General features: G+C 38.9%; 1 protein-coding gene across 13 annotated transcripts in view; it reads left to right on the top strand.

Annotated features, from left to right (window-relative positions):
* Positions 1-19185, top strand: part of SV2C (synaptic vesicle glycoprotein 2C) — a 394932-nt gene that overhangs the window by 101402 nt on the left and 274345 nt on the right. For 9 of the 13 annotated variants that reach the window (XM_031674860.2, XM_072958523.1, XM_072958520.1 and 6 more), the window contains one exon: positions 13558-13678. The exons of 1 other annotated variant lie outside the window; for it this stretch is intronic. The gene's annotated coding sequence lies outside the window, so the exon portion shown is untranslated. Of the gene's footprint in view, positions 1-11710; positions 11774-12984; positions 13124-13557; positions 13679-19185 lie in introns of those variants that run through there. 3 more of the 13 variants (XM_072958514.1, XM_072958512.1, XM_072958516.1) reach the window with 2 other exon arrangements.

Genomic DNA, 19185 nt, shown 5'->3' with positions numbered 1-19185 from the left:
GGGCAGGAGGGGTGAGAGAGGCAGTAGAGTCACTATCCACACCCCAGGAGGGCGACCCGAAAACAGGAACATAATTCCAGTTGCTGAGGTTTTCCCCAAGGACCCAGGAGTCTGAGCCCCACATTGGGTTCCCCAGCCTGGGGGTCCTGGACCAGGAGGATGAGCTCCCAGAACATTTGGCTTTGAAGACCAGTGGAGCTTATTTTAGAAGAGCCAGAGGGTGGTAGGAAATAGAGACTCCAGTTTTTAAAGAGCGCACGCAAAATCTCAGATGCTCCAAGACCCAAGACAGAAGCAGTAATTTGAAAGGAGCCTGGGTCAGACCCACCTGCTGATTTTGGAGTCTCTCGGAGAGGCAGGAGACAACTGGAGACACCCTGGGGACATAGACACTGGTGGCAGTTGTTTGGGAGGTCGTTCTGCCATGAGGGCATTGGTCCTGACAAGCACCATTTTGTAGTCTTCCCTCTAGCTCACTGGCACCAGGACCTGGCCCTGCCCTGCCTGTCAACACCAGTACTTAGTCTCAGGCTAGGCAGTTAGCCCTGCAGGAACAGAGCCCCATCCACCAGCAGGTTGGCTGCCTTAAGACCCTCTGAGCCCACAGCTGCCTTGAAACCTGGTCCTGTCCGCCAGAGGACCCAGGACACGGCCCTACACACCAGTGGGCTGGCACTTGCCCCAGGACCAGCCTCACCCACCAATAGGCAGGCATCAGCCCTGGGACCGCATGGGCCCTGGGCTGACACACCAACTCCAGGACCACCAGGTTCTGCAGCCAGAGACCCTAGGACCCGACTGCCCACCAGCAGGCAAACATCAGCCCCACGACCCTGCAGCCCTGTAGTCTGTCATGTCAGGACCCAGCTTCACCTACCAGCAGGCCAGCACCAGCCTCAGAACCACCTGGGCCTTGGCCCTGCCCGCAGCAAGCCTACACCAGGGCCCCTCATCCAGCCTGCCCAGGATCTGTACCCACCCACCAGCAGGCTGTCACCAGTTTGGGGACCTACCAGATCCTGCAACCAGCTATGTCAGCAACTAGCCCCACCGATGACCGGGCCACCACTAGATCTAGGACCCCTGGACCTGCAACCACCCACCACAGAACCTGGCTCCACCCACCAGTGGGCCAGCACTAGGCTTGGGACCCCCTGGGTCAGCTGCCTCCTGACCGAGTCCAGCCCACCAGCAGCCACAGCACCTGCACAAAGCAGAGCCTGGCAACCAACAGGACAGGGTGCCAGCCACACCTGCCAGACCACCCACAGCATCAACCTGCCGCAACAGGAGGACCCATGCAGCCCTCGTACGGGACACCCCTAGAGCATATAGCTCTGTCCAGTGATTTTAATAGGTCAGGTGGAACAAAATCCCAGAAGTATCACACTACTTAAAACGCAGTTGACTCCCAAATCTCTCCCTTCCAAGCCTGACCTCTGCCCTGCTCTGGCAGTCGCACACAGCCTGCACCATGTCTTTTCAGGTCTCCATGCCTTCACTCAACTGTCCCTTCTAGCTTGAATGTCTTTCCTCCTCTTCTTCGCCTGCCTTCCTTTGTCTTTCAGTTCAAGTCTGAATTCAGCCCTGTGTATTCCAGCAAACCTTCCCACACCCCTGCCCTACTTCCTCCTAAGGTCTCTTCCCAGGGAAGTGAACTTTAGTCCTGTAATTATCATCCTGTGCTGAAATTACATGTACAAGGATGTCTCCCCTCAAGACTGTAAGTTCCCTAAAGAAAGAAACCTCACTTTTTCAGCTGTGTGATTTCTAGTACCAGTACTGTGCTTAACACGTTCTATATATGTTTAACAGGCACCATTGAAGTAATGTCTGGTTCTTTCATTCATCTGTGCCTTCAGGCATTGTTTTTCTTAATATATGATAACTTTGCTTTGATGGGACTAAAATTGTTTCCTAGCAGTTATTGGTCCTCTTGGTTCACAACAAAATTTGCGGGCCATACACAGTTCACAAAGACTCTATCTGATACCTCGGAGACAAGATCTCTGTCACACTTGATTTACTTCTTAATGGGTGTGTTTCTTTCTTCAAAGTGTGACTGCCCTCCTGCCTATTAGAGTTGCCTTGTACCAAATCATTAAAAGAGAATTAGAGGAAAGGGCAAATAATTCTTGTAGGAGTTACAGCACTATTTCATGATGGGAAAACAAGGTTGGAAGGTTTAATGACTAAATGGATTTAAATTGCAAGAGATTCTTAATCTTTTGTTACTTTATAAATGAAGTGGATGACCCTTAGGTCACAAGAATGTTTTTTAAATGTAATTTTGTGTTTGCTTTATTACTTCCCTAAGATCTTACATCTGTTTTTCTACTTTTTTCTTTTTTTTTTATAGTTGGTTGTAATCTTTCTCTTCCTTCTTTCCTTCCTTCCTTCCTTCCTTCCTTCCTTCCTTCCTTCTGCCTGCCTGCCTGCCTGCCTAGACTTTTTTCTTTAGAGCAGTTTCAGTTCACAGCAAAATTGCGGGGAAGATGCAGAGACTTCCCATGTACATACCCCATGCCCCTACAGATGCATAGCCTCCCCCATTATCAACACCCCCCACCAGAGTGGTACATTATTTTTTGTTTGTTTGTTTGTTTGTTTTTAACTGAAGTATAGTCACATGGATGGGCCTGGAGATTGTCATTCTAAGTGAAGTAAGCCAGAAAGAGAAGAAAAATACTGTATATCACTTATATGTGGGATCTAAAAAAAAGACAAATGAACTTATTTACAAAACAGACACAGATACATTGTTATAAATGATGAACCTATATGCATTCTGGGTTGTGCCTTTAAAAGAAGAGGCATATGATCTTTCCTTCTGCTCTCCTCTACCCACAAGGTGGAATTTAGATGTGATGGCCGGAGCTGGAGCAGCTACATTAGACTGTGAGATAGGAGCTGTGTGCTAAGACTAGCTAAGCCATGAGACAGAAAGAATTAGGGTCTCCAGCACCATGGAACAGCTCTGTTAACCTAGGTTGCCTACCTCAGTCAGTTATGTGACAGAGAGAAAAACGTCTGACTTGTTTAAGCTATTGTTTCTTTGCCCTTTTCTATAGCTGGACCTAATCTTATACCCTAACTGATACATGTTATGCATATATTCCCACCATTTGTAATTTATTTCTAAGGACTAAAGCATAATAGCAGCTAGATATCCCTCTTAATACTCAAGTACTCTGGAAAAGGAGACCAAGTATTCTGGTCAGTAACTTCTTAAAACAAGTTAGCTTATCAGGTTACATTGCAGGTTACTTTTATTCATTCTCTATTTTCAGGATACTGGATTAACTGTTGTTAAGGTTGGTATTGTGTCGTTCAAATTAAGAAATCTGACTTGGAATAGAGTTTGGCTACCTCTGCACAGGGTTGGTTGAAGTGCCCGTTAGTACCAGAATTATCTACATGAGCAAGATCGTATTCTAATGTGAAAGCTAACAAAGACTAAACACTTCAGGAACAGAGTTGAACTAACAATTCACTGGGGTGTGGATGAAGAAGTCTAGAGTTTGGGATACTGCTTGAGAGAGAAATAAAATAAATTAAGTACTTTTTAATTGGCAACTGGCTTTTAGGTGGGTACAACTGTTGGTGGGTATTATTTTTATGTGACTTTTCTCCCAAATGGCAAAAATTTTGTTCCTGATAGAATTTGCCATGGAATTTAAAATAATGCTTCCACAAAAACAAATCTTTTCTGCTTTTCTGCATTCCTTCCTCCTCCTCTTTTTTTTCAAGATGTAATATTCCATCCTCTTTCAGCTCATTCATTTTCTTGTTCTTTACTCCTACTATTTTCAGTCTTTGGTTTTTCCAACCTGTCTGCTCAACATTGGAAAAGATTTATAATCTACAAACCTCCAAATCACAAAGCAGCATTTCTTAAAATGAATTAGTCCATCTGTAACTGCTATACTAAATTCTGAAACATGAGCAACAAGGAGTTAGATGATTGACCTTGAATAAAACACATCACCTCTCTTGGCTTCAGTTTTATTGTCCTAAAATATGGAAATGGGTATTCTTTAAATAGTCTTTTCCCTAAGAGTACGTCCAGACCCTCCTTTTTTGTTTGTTTTGTTAAAAGTCTCATTTGGAGTCTTTTATTTTATGTTGCGTTTTTATTGCTGCCAAGAGGATCTGTGGAGATAGGAGAATTATTTGAGCAGAAGTGTATCAATGTTTTTTTTACATATTAAGAAATGGTGCAGGACGTGAATTGTTGCAAAATAAACAAACAAAATAGCAAGAGAACTAATTCATAAAGCTGACTGAGAACTGGGAAACTGCTTTCCTACTTAGGCTAATGGTTTGTCCACATCCACTTTTGTGGCTTTGTGAGTGTAGTGTAGCTTAAGTCATGTTGTCTTTTTGGCCTTTGAGCAAGTATCCTGGGAAATTAGTGTTCGATAATCAAGTTGTTACTAATGCCTTCACTGATACATGTGTCAGCAGGCCAAGTAAATTGCTCCCTGTTGATTGGATAAAGAAATGTTTGTTACTGAAACTCCCCTGCTGGCCAAGATGTAGTGTGTAGACTACAGCATATCTCATTGATCACAGCTCAAAGTCTGGACAGCATAGAAAAGGTAATTACTGGAGGACTCTGAAAAGTAAACAATAATATGAGAAACAGAGACTGAGGTCAAAACTTGATTAACAGCATGTAGCGAGGAAGAGTTTGACGTTTTGGGTTTTTTTCCCTCTTTGACTTCTGGCTTTGAACTGGGGGCCAGCTGACACGTGCAACCAGAAAGCAAGTGTTGACAGGAAAACTTGAGAAATATCTCTTTCTATCCAGAGGACAAGGAAAAGGGACCCTGCTTTCCAGAAAGTGCAGAGGAAAATTCTTTTCTTTCATTTTTTATATTTTTTCCTGTCTATTCCTGACTTAGAGCCTGCCTCAGTCATGGCATCACACTGCCACCACTCTGATGAAGTCACCTCTACCCCAAGAGAAGACTGAGTTCTGGGCTAAAGGAACTGGAAAAAGGGGCCCCCATCCAAAAAGTGTGAGGAAGTCCTCTTATTCTTCCCCCTTGTTTCCTTCTCTTCTTTATTCTGAAGGCAGCACCCATGATGTGGAACTGCACAAAAGCACAGGAGGCTAGCACCCCATCTTTCTGGCCAGGAACTGGGAAAAACAAGTCACTGTGAACCAAAGTGTGATTGAAACACCAGATACAGAGGACTGGAGATGAGGATACCTTAATTATCTGCACCAACCAACATTAGGTCCAGGCTCACCTCCAAGATGGGCACATGTAGACCAGACCCAAAGACAAAGAATCCAAGAAGTAAGCTGCCATATAATACAATGACCAGATCTAACTTCCAGGTCTTTATCAGGCAGACCCAAACAGCATAGTGAAGGTTTTAAAAATGGACTGATACTGGAACTAATACCCTGATACCCACAGCAGGCAAGGTAGACTTTGTGGTTCAAAACAAGCCAGGTTGATTGTCTGCTAAGAAAAATTAGATTCCCTAGAAGAGTTTTTCTTCCAATTTTATTGAGATATAGTTGACATACAGCAGCACTCTATAAGTTTAATTAAGGTGTACAGCGTAATGATTTGACTTATATACATCATGAAATGATTTCATAGTAAGTTTAGTGATCATCTATCATCTCATATGGATACAATACTAAAGAAATAGAAAAAAATTTTCTTGTGATAAGAACCCTTAGGATTTACTCTCTTAACAACTTTAATTATATTTATCATGTTGTATTTTATGTCCATGGTACTTATTTATCTTATGACTGGGAATTTGTACCTTTCAACTGCCTTCATCCAATTCTCCCCACCCCAGCCCCAAACTCTGGTAACCACAAATCTATCTCTTTTTCTATAGGTTTGTTCATTTGTTTGTTTTGAAGTATAACTGACCTACAGCACTATGTTAGTTTCTGGTGCATGATACCATAATTCAGTATTTCTGTACACTTCAAAATGATCACCACGATAAGTCTATTTACCATCTGTCACCAAAGATATTACAAAGATATTATGTAATCACTGACTATATTCCCCACACTGTATGTTTTATACCCATAACTCATTCATTTTGTAACTGGAAGTTTGTCCCTCTTAATCTCCCTTACCTATTTCTCTCGCCCTCTTACTCTTCTCCCCTCTGGCAACCACCTATTTATTCTCTGTATGTATGAGTCTGTTTCTGTTTTATTGTGTTTGTTGATTAATTTGTTTTTTAGATTTCAAGTATAAGTTAAATTATACAATATTTGGCTTTCTCTGTCTGACTTATTTCAGTTAGCATAATACACTCTAGGTCCATCCATGTTCTCACAAATGGCAAGATTTCATTCTTTTGATGGCTGAGTAATATTCCATTGTATATCTATACCACTTTTTTTTAATCCATTTATCTATTGATGGACACTTAGGTTGCTTCCATATGTTGTCTATTGTAGATAATTCTGCAGTGAACATAGGAGTGCATATATATTTCTAATTAGTGTTTTCATTTTCTTTGGAAAAATATCCAAGAGTGGAATTGCTAGGTTGTATGTTAGTTGTATTTTTAGTTTTTTGAAGAACCTTCATACTATTTTCCATACTGGCTACACCAGTTTGCATTTCCACTAATGGTACATGAGGGTTCTCTTTTCTCCATAGCTTCACCAACACTTGTTATTTGTTGTCCTTTTGGTAATAGCCATTCTGACAAGTGTAAGATAATATCTCATTGTGGTTTTGATTTCCATTTCCCTGATCATTAGTGGTGTTGAGCATTTTCTCATGTGCTTTTGACCATCTGTATGTCTTCTCTGGAAAAATGTCTACTCAGATTTTCTTCCCATTTTTAAATTGTCCCCGGAGGATTTTAATAAGACTCAGTGTTTCATAAAATAGTATTCAAAATGCTCACTATCGGATCCAAAAGTATCCAATATATAAAGAATTTTAAACATATGATTAACATGCAAGCAAAAACAAAAACAACCCACCAAATCCCAGGAAACGATAATCAGCAGAATCAGCAGAGGGTAACATTAAGATGAGCCAGATGTTGGAATTACCAGAAAAAGACTTAAAGTAGCTATAATAACCATGCTCCATGAAGAAATGGTGAGCACTCTTAAAATAAATGGGAAAATAGAAATTCTCAGTAGAGAAGTAGATATTATAAAAAAAAAAAGAAACTAACATAAATTTTAGAACTGAAAAATATAGTATCTGTAGACCTGAACAAGGTTATCAGTCAACTTGATATAATAGATATTTATAGAAAATTTCAGGCAACGACTGTAAAACACATACATTTAATAATACAAAATATTCACTAACATAGTTCCTATCTTAGATCATAGAAGAAACTTTAAAAATTAAAGAATTAAAATAATAAAAACTATGTTCTCTAACCATAATGAAGTTATATAAGAAATCAGTACTAAAAGATATCTGGAAAATCATCAGGTGTTTAGAAATTAAATAACACACTTGTAAATAATAAACAGATTTTAAACAAGTCACAGAGAAGATTAGAGTGTATTTTGAATAAAGTGAAAAGGAAAAGAACATCACAATTTATGGGAGGCAGGTAAAGCAGTGCTTAGGGTAAGATTTATAGCATTAAATGTTTATGTTAGAAAAAGGAAAGCCCTTATAGTATCCAAGCCTCCACATTAAGAAACTAGGGGGGGAAAAAAAGAAAGAAACCCAAAGCAAGCAGAAAAATGGAAATTTAGAGGAGAAATAAAAATTGCAGACAATAATACCAGTGAAACTAAAAGTTCTTTGTGAAGATTTTTAAAAATTCATAAATCTTTACATGGATTGACCAGAGGGCAGTGGGGAGAAGACACGTATTACCAAATCAGGAATGAAAGAGGAGATGTCACTATAGACCATACGAATATTAAAAGAATAAGGTGTGAGGTAGAGGTAAGGGTTTCAGGTTTTTGCATATGGATAGCCAATTACTCCAGCACTTTTATAAGAAAGGCCATCTTTTTTCCACTGAGTTGCATTTACATCTTTGTCAGAAATTAATTGCCTATTATGTGTTAATTTCTGATCTCTACTCAGTTCTGTGATTTATGTGATTATCCTTTCACCAATTCCATACTATCTTGATGACTATAGCTTTATAGTCAATCTTGAAATTAGATTGTACAAGTCTCCCTTTTTGAAAAAATATAAACTATTCTAGGTCCTTTTCATTATCATGAATAAGAATGAAATATTACATAGTAGTAAAAATGAGTGAACCACTGATACACTTAACAAAATAGATGAATTTTAAACATATTATCCGAAGTGAAACAAGACAGATTCAAAAGGTTACATATTTTATGTAACATTTTGGGAAAGCAAAACTGTTGGGACAGAGATCAGATCAGCGGTTGCTGGGGCAAGGGTTTGACTACAAAGGCCCAGCATGGAGGAGTTTTTTGGGGTGAATAGAAATGTTCTGTGTCTTAATTATGGTCATAGATATATGACTCCATCCTGTGAGATCTGGAAGAACTGAATAATAAAATGAGTGAAATTTACTGTATTTTGCTTAAAAAAATTTAAAATAGTGTGTGTTACTAATCTTTTATCTTTGCATAGTTTGCTTAAGACTGAAAGATCCAAGTGTGAGATACTGATTGGCTGAGTCTTGTTGGTGCCCATGCCTCAACTTCCAGGGGTGGGGAAAGGTGGTCTTGGGTTGCTCTTGGCTTCTTTAATTGAACTCCCACACAGTTTTATACAACTGAGAACTTTCCCCTAACAGGAAAAATTTGGAGGTGCCAAAGGGAATAAACATCAATATCCATTGGGACATCTTAATCAATATAAAGCATGAGAATTATGAGTTATGTTCTGATCCAACTGACTTAGTCCCTCTGGGAGTGGTGCTGAGGAAAGAGAAGTCACCAAGTTTTTTCTTTAGAGTGATCACTCACTCCATATTCCTCTTTATCTCACTTTGGCTTTCTCTTTCTGCAGTCGCAATTCAGAACCCACAACCTACAATCTATTTTCTCCATCCCTTCCCTTGGAAAACTCCACCCCTTTCCACGCCAGGGAGGCATCATAGTCCTAAAGACTCTCCTCGTGTCTTAAAAAGTCTGGTGCCTTACACTGGAAGGAGGCTGAAAGATTTCTTCTCCCCAGGCTTTGCTGGTTACAAGGGTGGAAAGGGAAGGTGGGGCATGTGCTTTAGTCTGTAGAGTAAAAGGAGGATAATGAGTGTCGTCACCTTACCAGTGGCAGCCACAGCTCATTTTCTCCTGAGCTATCCAAGGGCAAAGTGTACCTAACTACAGCAAACTTTTTTTTCCCTAGTGACCAAAACACCCTATCTCAAATAAGAAGGGTATAATCTTTTATTAACTTAAAATTTTTTTTTCTTACAAAGTAGTCATCCTGGGCGTGATTTGGCTAAGTAACATTTATCTCCTCCTTGATCTTGCTTTTATTAAAAGGAGCCGAAAATTATGTTCTTTATGTTTGCAAGGTTTTTTCAAGACTGGGAGGACTTACCCCACCCCCCAAAATATCAGCTAGAACTGAGCTCTGGGGCACCCCTGATGTGCTTACATACATGTGGCTGTCTAGGAGGGAATACAGTAGGCTGCATTTCTTAAATTTATTCCATTATGGAGCCTGTGCTTTATCTATGGATCCAGTGTTTCATGGAACATGTTTTGAAAATAAACATAGTTGAACTGAATTAAACGAGAAGATAGAATGAAGAGAACACATCTGAGAAATAGGCCATCAGCAGTGAGTTTAATAAATTGCCAAAACTCACATATACTATGGTTTTCAAAAAGACCCCATATGGATGGAAAGAATTGGAAAGTTATTCCGCATTATGATAAATTATAAAATGATAAGTATTACCAATTTTATCTAATTTTACTAACATTACTAATATTTATAAATATTACTAAAGTAATAAGACTAATTTTTAACAAACATGAGAATTTCTGCATCCAAAAGGATACTGCCTCTTTTGGAGCAGTCCCTTAGATGGCTAAATACTTATTTCAATGATGCTACAATTGGTCAGGATGTATTTGGAACTTACACTTGGACTATCCTTCATATACATATTGCTTTGAGAATCCTTAGAGATGGTGAAATGTCTTTTGAGGGTGGATTTTAATTTCTGAAACTGCCAAACATCATTCAGAGTCAAGCCAGATACAAATGAATGAATAAACTGAGAAATATTTCACTCTTAAATGTGAGTTGGGTCTATAAGACTGAATTTCCCAATGGCCTTGAGAGACATTCCAAAGAAGGAATTCAAAAATAGTTTTGAACAATGGCAGTATTCCTGGAATAATTACGTTCCTTCCATGGTGTCTGCCTTCATCTAGATACATAAGCTTTGCTGTTGAAGTCTCTGTTATAGTCACATGTTCAGTATCGAATGAATGATCCTATCATAAAAATTAGCAAAAATGGTAAGGAGATGAAATGAACTTCCCCTCTGCTGACTCTCAGCACCCATCCTCTCTCTCTGTCCCTTTCTATTCTTGGTCTTGTAGATTCGTATACAAAAATGGCATAGGATATTAAAACTATCTTGATTACTGTAAGCTAGTTCTGTTCAGATAGTCTAGATGGTAGGAAGAAAGGGCTAAGTATTCTTGTGTATAAGAGTAGAAAAAATGTTTGCCTCTACGATCTATTTTAGACTAAGAAATTAATACACCAAATGGACCTGGCCTGGTGCCCGGTGTTTACTGTTTTCCAATTGGGTGTAAACATGTCTGAGAATTTTTGGTGGCGAGCCAGCTGCTCTGTACTCATTCTGGCTGATTAAAATGCTCTCAGTAGAGATACTTTGCAGAATTGATCACTTTGCTTTCGCCTGCTGGGAGATGGAAACTGCCAGGGCTTCTTAAGCTGAATGAAAAAATTATTTCATTTCAGCAAGGCTCTCTCAGATCTAAGGTTTCCAAAATTTTTCAAGGTTGGAGAGTCTTCCTGGATTATATCCCATGTCAAGGAAACCCCAACCTGTGCTTCATGGGGGATGTTTTGGTCAAACCAGGAAGTAACAAAGGAGATTCCAGTTAAATGCAACTATCTTAATCTAGGGGTTTACCTGACCATCTAGAGATTCTTTGCACAGAGAAGAAAAATTATATCTATCTCCATCAAGGAGAGGGCAGTGATTTGTTATCACTGAAAAAGACACTCATTCTGGATATGAATTTGCCTTCTCGGTCACTGTATTTCTGCCAACAGCACTATTTGTGGACTTACAGAAAGCCTTGTACACCATTATGGTATCCCACAGAACCTTTTCATCACGGAGCTCATTTTACAGCAAAAGAAGTGAGGGCATATAAAAAACAAATTGTTATCTCCCCTGCTCCGCCCATAAGCAAGGAAATCTTTTCAAGTGATCAGTGTGCAGTAGTAAAAATAATAAGGAATAATGCTCATGTAACCCAAAATATTCAAGAGTCTTTATTATGACCTAAGGGATTCAGTTAGTACAGCCAGTGAAAAAGGAATAAAGATTGATATCCCAACTTGCTTTTAGTCAGAATGAAGTACAGAAAATTGAAATAACCCTGACCAACATAATTCATCTGACATTGTTGAAGAATCTCTTCACTTCCTCTGATTTCCAGTACACTCTTCTCCAACAGTTTTCTTTTCTTTCCCATTGGCTCTCATATCAGTATCAACCAGAGATCAACCAGATGGAGAGGAAGGCTTTTCCAGTGGAAGTCAGCCAGGGGCTCTGTCTAGTCACTCCAGTGCTTGCACAATAGGTCAGTGAATTTAGAGGCCATGGTGGCAGGGATGGAGGCTACCAGGGGCCCAGCAACATGGGATCCCCGAAGATGCTCTGGCAATGGCCGTGGCTGAATGTCCGACCTGTAAACAGCAGAGATGGATGCTGAGTCCTTGCTATGGTACCACACCTTGAGGAGATGTGGTGGCAGGTTTATTACATCAGACTCCTGCCACCCTGGAGGAGACAGCAATTCATTCTTCCTAGAATCAATGCATATTCTGGATGTGGGTTTTCCTTCCCCGCCCCACAGCTCCTTAGCCAGTCGTATTACATGGAGTATCTGACTTCTCATGGGAGCCTATTAACAATGCTGTGAATCAGGGAACCATGTTGCAGTGATGGAGGTACAGCAATGGACTTGGAGCCACAGTATCCTGTGGTCCTACTTTATGTTACCCAAAAGCTGTCAGCGTAATAACTACTATATGGTACTGTGTTTTCAGTAGGCGGAACACATGGGTCTGGGAGCCAAGAAGTTAAAGTAGGAGTGGGCTCTCTCACCATTTTTCTTAGTTGCCCACTGGGGAGTATTTGTGCTTCTCATACCAGCAACTTAAATTTTTTTTTAATTTTACAATTTTAAAGATGATTTTCCATTTACAGTTACTACAAAATACTGTCTTTAGTGTTGTGTTTGGATTCCTTCTTCTTTTTTGTGTGTGTATCTATCGTAGCTTTTTGGTTTGTGGTTACTGTGAGGTTTTGGTATAGCAGTCTGTATATCTACATGATTGCTTTAAGTTGCTGATCTCTTAATTTCGAATGCATTTTAAATACCCTGCATTTGTACTCTCCTCCTCTCACCATTACTTTTTTCGATATCGTATTTTACATTTGATTGTTTTGTGTCTCCCTTAACTGCATGTTGTGAATCAAGATGATTTTTACTACTTTTGTCTTTTAACCCTCCTAATAGTCTTTGTGTGGGTGACTTCTTACCTTTACTGCATGTCTGCCTTTACCGATGAGCTTTTCCATTTCATAATTTTCTTGTTTCTAGTTGTAGCTTTTTCTTTTCCACCTAAAGAAGTTCTTTTAGCATTTGTTGTAAAGCTGGTTTCATGGTGATGAATTCTTTTAGCATTTGCTTGTCTATAAAGCTTTTGATCTCTCCATCAAATTTGAATGAGAGCCTTGCTGGGTAGAGTATTCTTGGTTATAGGTTTTTCCCTTTCCTTACTTCAGATATATCGTGGGCACAGTACTCTTAAGGCAGCCCCCAGCTGGACCACATCCGGTTCCCAGAAGACATTCTTGCATCTGTTGCCCTGACAAGCTCTGGAGTGCAGACTTTCCTACCTGGCCAGTCGTCCTCATTCTTCAAGTGAGCAGATTCCAGTCACTGCCTCTGGCCTTGGAGGTTTCTCAGGTGTAGATTTCGCTGGTCTTCTAGGCTCAGGGGATGTGTATCAGGTTCCCCATGGTTCTCCTGGAAGCATCTCTCATTATGCTTGTAGTGGAGGAAGGCCTTCACCCTCTCCCACAGTAGGGTGGGGTGTTCATAGCATATACCGGCACTTCTCTCCAAGGGAGTCCTCTCCTTGACCTCTTCACCCTTAACATTTGATACTCTTGAAGTGTATACTGGGATAAGAATTTCAAAACACTTCCTTTTATAGGTGACCTTGCAGCTCCCTTTGGCAAACGTGGGCCAATTTCTATCAACTGTTTTGTCCCCCTACCTTTTCAGCCCTCACACCAAAACTGTGACAGAAAGAGTTCCTTATTAACATCAGTTTTTATTCATTCTTTCACCAGTTATTTATTAAACACCTACTGTTTGCACCATGGTGGCTGCTCGTGACATAAGGATAAAGAAGACAGGGTTTCTGACCTGAAGAAGTCCAGAGTTGAACAAATTTGCCTTGAGGACGGGCAGGTAAAGGACGTCTTTCTCATTTTCTGCTATTTGGCCAGGTGGAGGCTGTTCTTAGAGGAGACCAGCTCTCTTTGCCTGCCATCTGCATATGACAGCCCTTCTTTGGAACTTCTTTCCTTTGTTCTGTGCTCCTTCTAAGGAAGTCCCAGATACAATCTGGAGGCAATCAATTGCCTCAACACTTACCCTGTTTAACTTCTCATGAGATGTTAAAACAGTTAGAACTGATAATTCCTGCCTACTTAATGCAGTAGTTCTCAGCTCCCTTTGTCTCTGGGAGCGGGGAATATGACATTAGCACTTTTAAAATGCTCCCCAAGGGATTCTATGCAGCTAGGGTTGAGGCTTATCAATGAAAGATACACAGACACATCCTTGGAATGGTACTGCTGCTCAAAGATTTAGTCTAACTTCTGTGATCACTGGGAGAAGTATCAATTACGTAAATCCAGAGAGATGACATAATATATATTTCAGACAGTGTTACCTCATTGTTACTTTGTGGGTTCCATTGTTCATATCCTCAGTCTCATCTATCTCCTGTCAGTCCAAATATAGAAATACCCGATTTTGCAAATGTCATTCTTTCCTGTAGAGGGGAAAAAGAAATATAAGACCAGTCCTCTTCACAAAGAAATGAGAAATTGCACTAAAAATCAATACTCTTTTAAAGACTTGGAGCATCATTACTTCTTCTTCAGACAAAATTAGCAGTAATGCTTCTACATCACATTTTTATGGCAGAGTGAATTTGCTGAAAAGACTTTATAGTGAGAAATGATATTCAAGCTTAAGGTATGAAACTTGCTTAAGAGTAGTTTCGTGGGATTATAGAATCTTCTTGCCAGCATGACCCCCCCCTCCCATAATTCTCATTCTTCCTAATGCTATTTCTATATGACCTTGAAGGTCAGTCAAATATCAACAAACTCAGAACTCATGAGTAAATTCTATAATAACAATGTCAAGTGCCAGACACTGTCTATTGCTCTGCTCTTTCATGACTTTTTACAGTCTGTTTCTAATATTTATTGTTCTATTATTTATTGTATTTATGTTTGAAAGTACCTCATGTATGACTGCATATTCATTTATCCAAACCCAAGCATTTCTGGAGTGTTCACATTAGAGATACAAAGATGAAAGGACACGGTCTTTCCCTTCCTTTGTACTCTGACACCACTTTGCACTCACCACAATCATAGCTACATCCACTGAACTGTCTGAGTGGGCTGATTTGACTCCCAGGGGCTCTATCTTGTGCCTCTTTGAAGGCCCACCCCTAATATTTGTGGGCCAGGGCAAGACTACAAATGGAAGCCCATACATCATAGATCTAAATATTTAAAATTACATATTAAGCATCTTTAAATAAAATATGCTCCCTTATATTACCTTGCAAAATACCTTCATAACAGTAAAATTGAAAAATATATGTAAAGTCATGGTTTCTATATGACTGAAAGGCAGCAGATATCAGAGATGACTTGGTTTAATTATTTTTTTGCACATATCCCCAGATATGTTCTATCAGTGGGCTGGTGCTATTTGGATAAGTAATACAGACATACATAATTCATAAATTATATGTATTCCATTAAATTTATTTTTCTTCCCTTCATATTAGCAAATTCACTGATTATCTTGTCATAATCAAGATTTTTAGATTATTTGTATTCTCTTGAAAGTAATGATCTAAAGGAATAAAAATGAAGATAAGTGTATATAAATGTAAAATGTAATTAGCATATTTTTTAAAAATGTAAATTAGGATAAATATAAAATAGAAACAAATTATTGTGTATGTTTTAAATTTTTTATTTTATTCAAAATTATAAAATATAATTAACAAATATCAATTTAAAAACTATTTTTAAACCTGAAATTTAATCTGTTTTGAAATTTTAATTACACTACATTAAGTTATTTTAAACAAACCATTTGCAATTTTAGTTTTCAAGATCCATCTAGTTGCCAATGTAAAGAATTATACATTTCCATTCTTATTACATTTAGTTCTATATAAATGCAAACTTGAAAGTATTACTTAATTTTATGAGATGCCTCTTGACTACTATATGCAACTGTTGTAAATATTGCACTAATTAATGAAATAGGAGAGTGAAGCCACTGATATAGGTCTTTTGCTGTCAGGCTCTCAGTAAATTCCCCCCTCCCTGTTTTCTGCCCCTTCTCATTTCTTAACCTTCATACCTGCTGAATCCATGGCTAGAGCCTCTCTGGGCATCCTCCTCCATCAGAGCCCCTTCCAGAATATTCTTGGGTAAGGCTTTTTCCATCATGTTCTACTAATCAACATGCTTCCTCCACTTTCTGTCTTTCAGAAATGTGTTCATTTCATTCATTCATGACTTTCCTCTTAGTCTCTATATTGCTATATATTTATTCCTTTTTTATTCTTTTGCTATCATTTTAATGGGCTTTGGGAGTGGGAAGGAAGTTAGTAAATACTTGTATTCAATTCTTATCATGAAATTTCTGTTTCTTTTGCAATAATAAAAGCAATTTTTATAACTAGTTAAAAGAAAAAAGATGATAGAAAGAGAATTTAAACATCTTTAGCTTCCCAGTGAAAGCCATAATTACAATCATATATTCACTGGTGGAGCCCAATATGACACATAAATAAAAACTCTCCTTTTTAATATTTAAGATGACAGATTCGAGGTACATGTGCACGCGGCTGTTTTTATGCAGAGATCATGAATATGCAGGCACATTCACTTCTTCCTGCCTGTAATCAGGGGCACACTCACTGTGGGAGCAGAAGTTAGGAAGAAGGGCACCATCAGTGGCCATAAGAGACTGGGGCTCACTGCCTGCCTGAAGTTCAAACCAAGCACCTTGGCCTCAGAGACACTAGACTCTCACTGATGATAGTTCTTGATCAGAGCGTTATGGAGTAAGAAAGTAGAGCAGGTTGATTCCTCTCCTCATGGAAGGAATTTTAAGCAAATTTTTTTCTATTATGGTAAACGGATAAACATAAAATTTCTGTCTTTACCATTTTAAGTGTACAGTAAAGTGGTATTAAGTACATTCATAGTGTTATGCAACTATCACCACCATTCATATCTGGACCTCTTTTCATCTTGCAAAAACTGAAATTCTATACCTATTAAACAAAAACTCTCCATTTCTCCGCTCCCCAGCCTCTGACAAGCACCATTCAACTTTCTGTCTTTATGATGTTGACTACTCTAAGTACCTCACATAAATGGAATCATACAATATTTGTCCTTTTGTGACTTGCTTATTTCACTTAGCATAATGTCATTAAGTTTCATCAGTGTGTAGTATGTGTCAGAATTTCCTACCTTTTTATGGCTGAATAATATTCCAGTGTGTGTGTGTGTGTGTGTGTACATTTATATATATATACACACACACCACTTTTTGTCTATCCATTCATCTATTGATAGGCACTTGGATTGCTTCAGTGTCTTGGCTATTGTGAATAATGCTGCTTTGAACATGATGTACAAATATCCAGTTGAGATTTTGCTTTCAGTTCTTATGAGTACATACCCAGAAGTAGAATTGCTGGATCATGTGGTAATTCTGCTTTAAATTTTTTGAGGCAACACTATACTGTTTTCCGCAGCAGCTGTACCATTTTACATTCTCAACAACAGTGCACTAGGGTTCTAGTTTCTCCACATTCTCACCAGCACTTGTAATTTTCTGATTTTTTTATTTTTGATAGTAGCTATCCTAATGGATTTGAGGTGGGCCTCCTGATAGAATTTTACACATTTATTCTAGACTTGAGTGTTTGAATTCTACGTACTACTATATTGTTGCTAGAGACATAGGAAGAGCTTCTCCATGTGCTGGAAGATTATCTCCAGTTTTCCAGAGAAATAAGAAAAACCAGTTACCTAGCATAGCTTTACTTGACCATCAAAAATGCTCACACATAAAGGCAAAAGATTAACATTCTCATATTAAATCTTTCCAGAGCGTCAGCTTCAGAAGGAGCATTAAAAAAGGGGGGGGTGGCTAAAATTGTCCCTGTGTTGAGCTTCTGAACACAATGAGCCACTATGCAAGCAAGGACCCCGTTACAACTGCACTCAATCTGGCTTCTTGAAGCCAAGTGTTTCCCACATTATTGAGTACCTGTCTTCAATACAAATTGTGAGGGGAAGTATGGCAGATAGGGAAACTTTTCCGGTCCATAACTAAGTGAACTAATGGCTGGGAGTTTTTTATGATCCAATTCTAAGTGCCTTCTAGGTTAGTCACGATTGACACTTATGCTTAGCCTTTGTTTTGAATAGCTCATTAAATCTAATACATTTGTCTAAGATGAGAAAGAAACAAGTAAACTAAGGTCTTCTGTGGAGAATCATACTTTCAGCTGTCAAAAATTGAAGATGGCCATACTATTTTGCTCCTGTACAACATTATGTGGTGGGAAAAAGCACACAGGTATAAGCTCTGAGCTTCAGTAATTACTAATTACCTGAGTTTCTGCAAGTATCTGAAACTCCTCAGGAAATATATGTATATATTCCACAGTTAAGATTATTACTGAGGATCAAATGAATAAGACATATATACTATGTTTAATTTATAAAAAATTATCCTTTTTGATGAACCTCTTAGTACTCAAATGATTAAAAGGTCATGTTTCTGCAAATAAACCCATTCTTTGATGCTCCTCTTCTCAGGTGGTAGAACATTCTTTCATTCAGAAATTACTAATGGAGCTCCAGCTATGCGCTAGGGATTATTCTAGATACTTGAGATACATTGTAAACAAAGATTTCTACCCTTATGGTACATACAGTCTAGCCCCGGGGAGATGCACAACAAGCAACAGATAGAATAAGTAAGTGACGTACCTAGCACATTATAAGTGCTAGGGAGAAATCTGAAAAGTCAGGGTTAGATTGTTTCCATGTCTTGGCTGTTGTAAGTAGTGCTGCTGTGAACATTGAGGGTGCAGGTGTCTTTTTGAATTAAGGTTCCCTCTGGATATATGCCCAGGACTGGGATTGCTAGATCATATGGTAAGTCTATTTTTAGTTTTTTGAGGAATCTTCATACTGTTTTCCACAATGGCTGCACCGAACTACATTCCCACCAGCAGTGTAGGAGGGTTCCCTTTTCTCCACATCCTTTCCAGCATTTATCGTTTGTGGACTTTTGAATGATGGCCATTCTGACTGGGGTGGGAGGGGATAAATTGGGAGTTCGAGATTTGCAGATACTGACTGGTATATATAAAATAGATAAATACTGTATAGCACAGGGAACTATGTTCGATATTTTATAGTAGCTTATGGTGGAAAAGAATATGAAAATGAATATATATATATATTCATATATGACTGAAGCAATGTGCTGTACACCAGAAATTGACACAACATTGTAAACTGACTATACTTCAATTAAAAAAAAAGTCAGGGTAAGGAGGATCAGGAGAATGGAACTGGAGACAGGGGTGGCTGAATGTTTAAACCAGGTGGTGGAGTAGG

The sequence above is a fragment of the Vicugna pacos genome, chromosome 3 (genome assembly GCF_048564905.1).
Source record: "Vicugna pacos chromosome 3, VicPac4, whole genome shotgun sequence".
NCBI classification, from domain to species: Eukaryota; Metazoa; Chordata; class Mammalia; order Artiodactyla; family Camelidae; genus Vicugna; species Vicugna pacos.
Note: the sequence above shows the minus strand (reverse complement) of the source record. Positions and strands in the feature narration are given on the sequence as shown.